The following is an 8,599-nucleotide window of genomic DNA, read 5'->3' on the forward strand; positions in this document are numbered from 1 at the left end:
TGGCAATGAGGCCAGTACAATAATATGTATTTAAATATTACTTTTTAAAGACAACACATCTAAAGAATTCATTATCTCCGATGTTACACACGTACACTGAATTTCTTATTTTATTTTTAAATATTAAAAAAACGATATAATTTTTTGATAATGAATTTTTTAAATTTTCAAAATTATTTATTTTGTCAATTGACATACATTGTATCCGACTTTACGCAAGTGTGCAAAATTTCAGATCGATTGGACAGGTAGAAGTGTGTTAAATATCGATTATTACATTTGTAGCAGACAAACTAGAATGAAGAGGAGGAGTGTTGTAAAAAATATCAGAAAACAAAATCTCGAAAAGTCAGGATTCCAATAATTTTGAATAAAAAGGGCAATCCTGCAAGGCTTGCTATATCTTTAAAATAGAAAACAATTTCTGGAAGCTGGCGTTGTGAGCAAATTATGAGTACCATTAAGTGCGCCGAGCGCTGCGCGAGAGCTATGATATGATAGGTCAGAATTACCTCAAGCAGTTTTTTCTTTAGATATTTTCTAATTTTTACAACGGTTTTCTTTAACTTCAATTTTTGTTACTTGTTAAAAATAGAAAAAAAATTAAAAGTAAAAAAGTGAGAAAATAATTTTGTCCGCTCTAAATCTAATAATCGATATTTAACACACTTCTACCTGTCCAATCGATCTGAAATTTTGCACAAATGCGTAAAGTTGGGGTCAATGCATGAATCAGTCGACGGAATAAATAATTTTGAACATTTAATTTTGTTTAATATTATTTTTTTTTAATATATGAAAATAAAACTAGAAATACATTTTACATGTGTAACATCGGAGACACTGGATTCATTAGAAGTGTTGTCTGTAAAAAGTAATAGCGTCTTTGCCCTCGGCATGATGGCTACGGTGAGTCCGATATCAAGTTACTCTTCGTTTCTCACGGCTAGATGATGAAAATTTCGCTGTTGGTAATCTGAATACTTGTGTTTCCATTCTTCTTATAAATCTGCCCCTCATAAACTTGCAAGCAACTGAGTCAATCATAATGAAGGTTAGAGCCACAGCAGTGTCGAGAATGACCTGTCTTGGCAGCGGTCATTAATTGTAATAACGTACGATTTGAGGCTCATTCAATTCAATTTTTCATATTTAATCTGCGACGGATGCGTATTTCAATTTCAATCTATCCGACAAATATTTGTTCGATGCTTTTCAGGCCATTGCTGAATAACACTGGAAACATATTGTTTTTTTCGTTCAGCTAGTGCAGTCCACCTTCAGCTAGTGCACGTTTGAGAAATACCTTTCTGTTCTGGCTTGATGGAAATAATCTTAGCTCGCTTAGCAGATTCACTACTTAATATTAGTTAATGAATCTGTTTAACATATTTAAAGCTATCTAGTCAGTAGTCTAGAGTTAAGTAATTTGTGAAAATAATGTCGAAAGCTCACCAACGAAAGGTCATATAAATCTAAATCATATAAATACCAGTGATGTTCTTCAATAGCACATATAATTTATTTGGGCACTGAACCCATATTATCTGTTCTCATCCCTTCACTCGGGTTATAATATTGGAAAATGATGCTCTACTACGGTCGAGACGGAAAACACCAAAGAAATATCTGTTGTGGAGGAGTTATCTTTATATAATTGCCAAGGTGGACTCTTTCTTCAACATTTTCACTTCAAATTCTAACGGGACAAGTGATGGAGATTAGTTGCGCATTAACATTTTAAACTCAACCGGGACTAGCGTACTGGACTTGGAATTGTTAATTCTGAGCTAGTAACACCAAGCAGTTCGGTGGCTCGAAACAACTGTAGATAATTTCGGTAGAAGCTTTGTTGCATAATATTAGATGTATTTTCCTACTTAGAAGTTCTTTCCTACTTCAAGATTAATTTAATACTCGTGCATATCCAGGAGTTCATTCTTCTATTTATTCTCTTTAAGCAAACCGATAACATACAAAATGTATATCAGAGTATTCAAGTTTTCACCAATATTCATAAATCTCAACATTCCCAATAAGTGCGAAAGATTTTATGGGAAAGCTCACCATAATTTGTTCCCGCTCTTAGCTCAGTTGTTCACTTATTAGCTGACGGACAAAAAACGAATTAATGAAACAAAGAATTGGCAAAACCTCACGAAATAAAACTTCGAATCTAGAGCAAATATTGCGTTCACAATCGGTATCATGTGAACTTTCTGGAGTAAGAAACCATTTGCTCTTCCACCAATAATGACTGTTCTCATCCCGTTACTAGTGTTCTAACATTATTGAACAGAGATGTACCTCCAATAACGAATGTTATCGTCCCGTCAATCGTGTTCTAATATTATTGAACAGAGCTCTACCTCCAATAATGGCTGTTATCATGAGGTCTGTTTTGTTCTTATTTTATTACACGCGCTTTACCACCAATAATGACTTATCATCCCGTCATTCGTGTTCTCGTAAGAAATATCCAAATTCTTCTTATTTTCACGAGGCTATCTTGCAAATTCCTACGGAACACTTCAATTTTTCTCCCTTGTATTCATTTATGACTGTACATATACCCTATCAAAAATTTTTATTCCTTTCGGCCGCTGGCTCAAGGACGCCCTAAGCTCGCCCAGCGGTAAAAATTAGCGGATCTATGTCCGCTTTAGGTTCCGGTTGAACAAGGGAAATAAGCACCTGATTAGAATCCGGTCTATTCCTTGACAACCGTAAGGCTACTGCGGGGCGCGCCTATTTGGTATCTGACACGTTCAGGACAGACACGGCTGAATCTGAAAATGCATTAAAAATGCGGACCTTCCCCCATTATATGGGGGGAAGAGGGGGCATTTGAATCTCTGTACGCTATACGTATAAATGCAGTCTAATACTACTACCTTAATTTTAAGATCAGAGCAAGTCCATCAGAGGCTCAATTTCCATGTATAGATGTTTACAACTAGTAACTATTTTGGCATGGCGTGGTTAGAAATGAGGTCAATAATAGTAAATAAAATAAATTTAATCGATACATCAATATAACTGATTCGAGTTTATTCAAGTCAAGCCAATTTCTCCTATTAAATCCATGAGTCCTGCTGAGTGAACAATGTTGTGTTTCAAATAATCGTTGGAATATTTGCCGTATCATATCATGTAACTTTCATCACATTAAATTTCTATCGAGCAAACAGTTCTGCAGTGGCCTCGTAATTCTGCGTCCATTGACGAAAGAAAGACCACACAATAGAATGGTGAAACACATGTTAATCTTAACAAAATAAAGTTAGGGTACTAATTTGATTGCCGCTTTCATTTGTTCACACTTCAAAGTAAATGAGGATCTTTCTGCATCCATCGTCGGTTGCTGCAATGACAGTATTGAATTTCACAAGTAGTTCTTTTCAAGAATTAAAATTATCGGCTGCACTCTAAACTAATGGAGAGGCAATCAAATAAATAGCAGAATATACGATAGTTATGAGAAATCCTCAAATCAAATATGTTCCTCACATATGGGCTCCTTGTAAGCGATAATTCATAAGCTATCTTCTGCTTGAGCAATAAGCTCAAGCATTCAGACATATGCCCAAAGCTGAACAGTTCTTTTGTTGAAGAAACCATTCGTCTAGTAAAAAATTTACCAGGGTCTGAAAATATTGCTTGAAACTGCTGAAAAATAAAGATTAGAAGCATTTCCATCTAATTCCATTCCAAATATTGCTGCGCTCGATGAAAATTTCTTGAATTTATCCTCGTATAATTTGTAGTTTTTCAGAAATAATCAAATTCATCCTTACCCTATCAAAGTTTTGATGTCTGTTAACCGCTGGCTCAAACGCGCTCCAAGCTCGCTCAACGATATTAATGAGCGGCTCTATGTCCGCTTTAGGTTCCGGTTGCCGGAGCGAAATAAGCGCCGAAAGAGAATCTTGTGAAATACCTGTCGAGATTGGGGCGATTGTGGGGCGCGCGTATTTGGTACCTGATACGTTCGGGACAGACAAGGCCGAATCTGAAAAATGCGTTAAAAATGCCCTTTCCCTTCCCCCCTTTATGGGGGGAAGGGAGGGGTCATTTGAATCGCTGTACTGTGTTTGAATCGCTGTATGAGCAGACTAGACATGTATTATCGCGGCACAATGAAGCAAGTGGCAAGTAAACACGAGTTTGAAACGGGAATAATATCAGTTAATACAACTTTCCACCCCAACTTTCCACATTACCCACAACATTCTCTTACATTTGCCAAAATGCCAGATCCTCTCACATTGCCCAAGCAAAACAATCTTTAATATTCACCATAATATTCAACATTCTCACACATTTCCAAAACCAAACATTCTTCAATATGTATTATCACTCAGCTATCAACATACAACAATATTCAACACTGTTCAATATTATCCCACTTCATCCACGCACGAAACATTCTACCCATTTACACGTACCAAACACTCCTGCCTGTTGCGGTAGTAGCGGCCGGTACCAAACATTTACCACCTACGGCTGAGCAAAATATTATCACCTTAACCAGTACCTTAACCAGTACCTTATCACCTTAACCTTCTCTCATAAACACGAGCCCCAAATATTCACATATACTGTTAAGCATTCTCCCTCAATAATCAGTTGAATAAGTCCTCAAAATTCTCCTAAAATATTAGCAAAAAACAGCCTATTGTATGTACAGAGCTTAATTCTAACCATTCCAACATAGCGCAGACTCAATATAGTAGATAATTCCTGTTTCCAGGTATGAAGTACCTAATATATGGTGAAGTTATTCACGGATATGCAATTTTTCCCTATCCTGTGTCCCTAAAATTCTCGAAATACACACGTACATATAACAATAGTTCGATTTCACTTCGAATAGAGTTCACAATAACCGAACCGTGCAACATAGTTACCAAACAAATTTGCTCTGGAAACCCTGTTGTAACGAGTCTTCAGCAGCAAGCAAGCTCTCCGCCGACAGTTGGTAAGGATGCCAGATGCCACTACTGGACTCATACGCCACTACTCAACTCACAGCTACCGTTAATCGACTTGATAAATCTAAGTTTTCGGTTCTATTGTCCACAAAACGATCCTGATGTTTTGGTTGATGAATCAGATATTATATTCTCGAGTATAATAACACGAACAGCTTAAATAACACGTTCGTATCAATATACCCTAAAGTTTAAAATTTCAGCAAAAATCCTGAAGCTCGACGGTGTGTTCTTGAATGTCGTCATTGCCGGTATTCCAAGTTCTAACCGCCAAAGACCTTCACTTTGGGAAGAACTGGACATTAAACACTTAGGAAGTTGTGTTTCTAAAGACTCCTAAATTAGCAAGTTCAGCTTTTAGAAACTTCATTATTTTCTATTAGCTTGCATCGCAGTTCACACTAAAGGCCCGTTTCCACTATGAGACTCTGCGAGACTGACGCCTGAAAAACTGGCCTTTTCAGTCCGGACCGTCGAGACTAGCGCGACGGGGAGTCAAGCCCTGTTCAATCTTTGGCTAGACTTGCGTGACGGGCAGGGGGCAGTGTCGCTGTGACTGCCGTTACAGTTAGTTGTGCGTTGGGAACTTGGGCTGACGCTCCAATAGATGCACCATTGCCTGCCTCTTAGCTTTTTATTCGACCATGTCACACGACGGAGAGTGGAGCAGAGATGCTACTGAAATGCTTATCGATTTATATAGAGAGGCACCTTGCCTATGACGAGTAAATAGTACTGTTTACTCAGAATCTTGAGAATTCAATTAGAAAAAATAAGTAAGGAGATGGAGAAATTAGATCCATCCGCGAACATCGATGAAAATAATACTTCCTAACTTCTTATTAACAGGTTTTATCAGTTTATTAACATGGATTCACTCGTCCGTCAATTACAAAATCTTAATTATCTTATTGTACTTACAGTGTGTGTATACTCAGTAAATAGTAAATAAACACAATAACTAATAATAGTAGTGGCATTTGTGGAACACGCTATGATACCTATCCAAGGGCCGGATTATCAAAACTTCGTAACTTTTTGTACTTACGACAAAAAAGTTCTGTGGTACGTAAATACACCCTAATTTTGGCATTATCTAAACTTTCGTACGCAAGTCTTTGCTAAAAGCCTAAATTTTTTCCAGCGCAAATTTTTCCCGCGCAAATGTTTTTATAATACCACCGCTAGTATTACGTTGTCACAGCAACGCCACTCGTAAGTCGATTTTGCGTACTTACGAAGTTTTGATAATACGACCCCTGATCTATACACCAAAAACCAGGCATGATTAAACATTGTGACGTATTTATTACATTTAATTTTCTCGACACATTAAAGGTAAAATAAGATAATGCTGTTTCTTAATCCCTTGGCGAATGCATGTTATTACACGGATAAACAATGTTAATGAGAAGTTTGAAACCATTCTTGCGTTTCATAACTGCTATTAGGTAAATAGATCTTTGTTTCCTCCTGCGCATAGTGACAACAGCTAGTAAAGCAAGAGCGGCAGCATAATCTATCTTCAAAGGTCAAAGAGTGCGGTAGCCCAGACGGTCAGTCTTGGTCCCAGCACACGCGCGTAGTGGAAACTCGCACGCCAGTTTTGAGGCCCAGCCATGTGGCTTATTGGTCTCGGGCCAGTCTCAATCAGAATCAGTCCCGTGGTTCCTTCAGAATCAGGACGTGGTTGATTTGAAGAGAAGAATGGAACTGAATGGGAATGAGGGCATGAATGAAGAGGAGTGACCTGTGGCGAGACTGCCGGATTTGAGGAAAGTGTATCCGAGAGTGAATAAACCGGGTTTGGGAAGGTTGCTTGAGAGGTATGGAATGGAAGGTAAATGTTTGGATACGATTGTGGATTTGCATGAGTCGACTGTTTACAAGGTGAGAAGGAAGGAGGGAGTGAGTGAAAGCTGGGCGCGTGCGAGAGGTCTGCGAGAGGGGTGCTCCACGTCACCCATCTTATTTAATGTGTACCATCAGGCGGTAATGAGGCAAGCGGAGGTGGCGAAAAGAAGCGGGGGTGAAGAGGTTGGGGTGACGTGGAGATGGGTGCCAGGGGTTTCGTTTGCTGGAGAGAGTGCGTGGGAGAATGGGGGAGTAGTGAGTGTGTGAGAGTGACATTGGCTTTGTTTGCAGATGACACAACGATTGTGGGTGTGAAGAGTCAGTGGGAGGAACGAAACAATGAGAAAGAGGAGGTGATTGAGTTTGGGACAGAAGAGGAGGTCAAATTAGGGTATTTGGGAGCTGGGTGAGTTCGGAAGTGGATGTGAATAACAGGATCAAGAGAGCTGGAATTTTGTGGTGGGGACTGAAAGGGTGGCTGAAAGGGTCGAGAATGTCTAAGAAGTGTCAGGCGATGCTGGTGGAGGCATGTGTGGAGAGTAGTCTGCTGTATGATTGTCAGGCGAGAGTGTGGTATGTAAAGGATATAAATCGGATGCAAAAATGGATGGATAAGTGTTATAGATACGTGTGGAGTGATCGGAATAGCCAGCCTCTGAGGCAAATGCAAGCGAGAGGGGTGAACATGTGAAATGTTAGGAAGTGTTTGGGCGTAATGAGTATGAGATGGAAGATTGAGAATGGTGCGAGTGGGACATGTTATGAGAATGGGAAATGAGAGGCTGACGCAAGCGATAGTGCTAGGGTGGTATGAGAGGTTGGAAGGTTTCGGGAAGATGAACGGGCGTAGGAGTAAGAATGTCTTGTATTGGAAGCGGATGTTAAGGGAAGCGGGAGTGGACTGGACGGATGTGGAGCGGCTGAGCAGAGATAAGGAGGGATAGAAGGGCATAGTGAAAGAACGCATGGGCATTTGTATGAGTGAGAATGTCAGAAAGGGGATTAGTACGCTCTGGATGCAAATGTGGCGAGACTGAACAGGAATGTTAGAAGAATGAATGACTGGGTGTGCAGATATGAGGGGTGTAGGAAGGTCTTTCGAAGTAAGGCGGGCCTGACCAACCACCAGAAGCGTATGCATAGAGTAGCTGAGGAGCGAGTGAGGTTTGTATGTAGCATATGTGGCATGAATGTTGAGACGGAGGGTGCAAGAGTGAATCATGAGATGACGTGTACGGGTGGAGCGAGTGGAGCGGGAGACAGGAGACAGTGCGGGAGGTGCAATACGTGGATTACGAATGGAAATTAGGCGAGGTATGTGAGGGGGTGTGTAGAGGGACGAGATGTTGGCGCCGGTGGGGAGAAGGGGGGGGATAAGCCGAGGAGAGTCTGGAAGGGAAGGGTGAGAGTCGGGAGGGGGAGTGTGAGGGTCAGGAGGGGGGACGTGTGAGGGAGGCGCTGGGGGACGAGACGTTGGCGCGGTTGTGGTGGGAGAGGGGAGGAGCTGGTGAGAGCCAGGAGGGGGAGGGTCGCTCAGTGTCCGGAGTGCAACAGGGTGCTGTCGACGAGGCACTAGAGGGCGTGCCTGGTGTGGGACCCTGGCGGGGGGGGGGGTGGGGACAAGTCCCTGACGGGGATCGATGGACCGAAAATGGAATGGAAATTGAGGCTCAGAGAATGAATCTATTCAAGTTTTTACTGGCTTTTCAGTAGTTAAGCAGTTCATCTTTACTGTGCGTCCTTTCTGTGAG

The sequence above is a fragment of the Hyalella azteca genome, unplaced genomic scaffold (assembly GCF_000764305.2).
Source record: "Hyalella azteca isolate HAZT.00-mixed unplaced genomic scaffold, Hazt_2.0.2 contig13700, whole genome shotgun sequence".
In the NCBI taxonomy this organism is placed as follows: Eukaryota; Metazoa; Arthropoda; class Malacostraca; order Amphipoda; family Hyalellidae; genus Hyalella; species Hyalella azteca.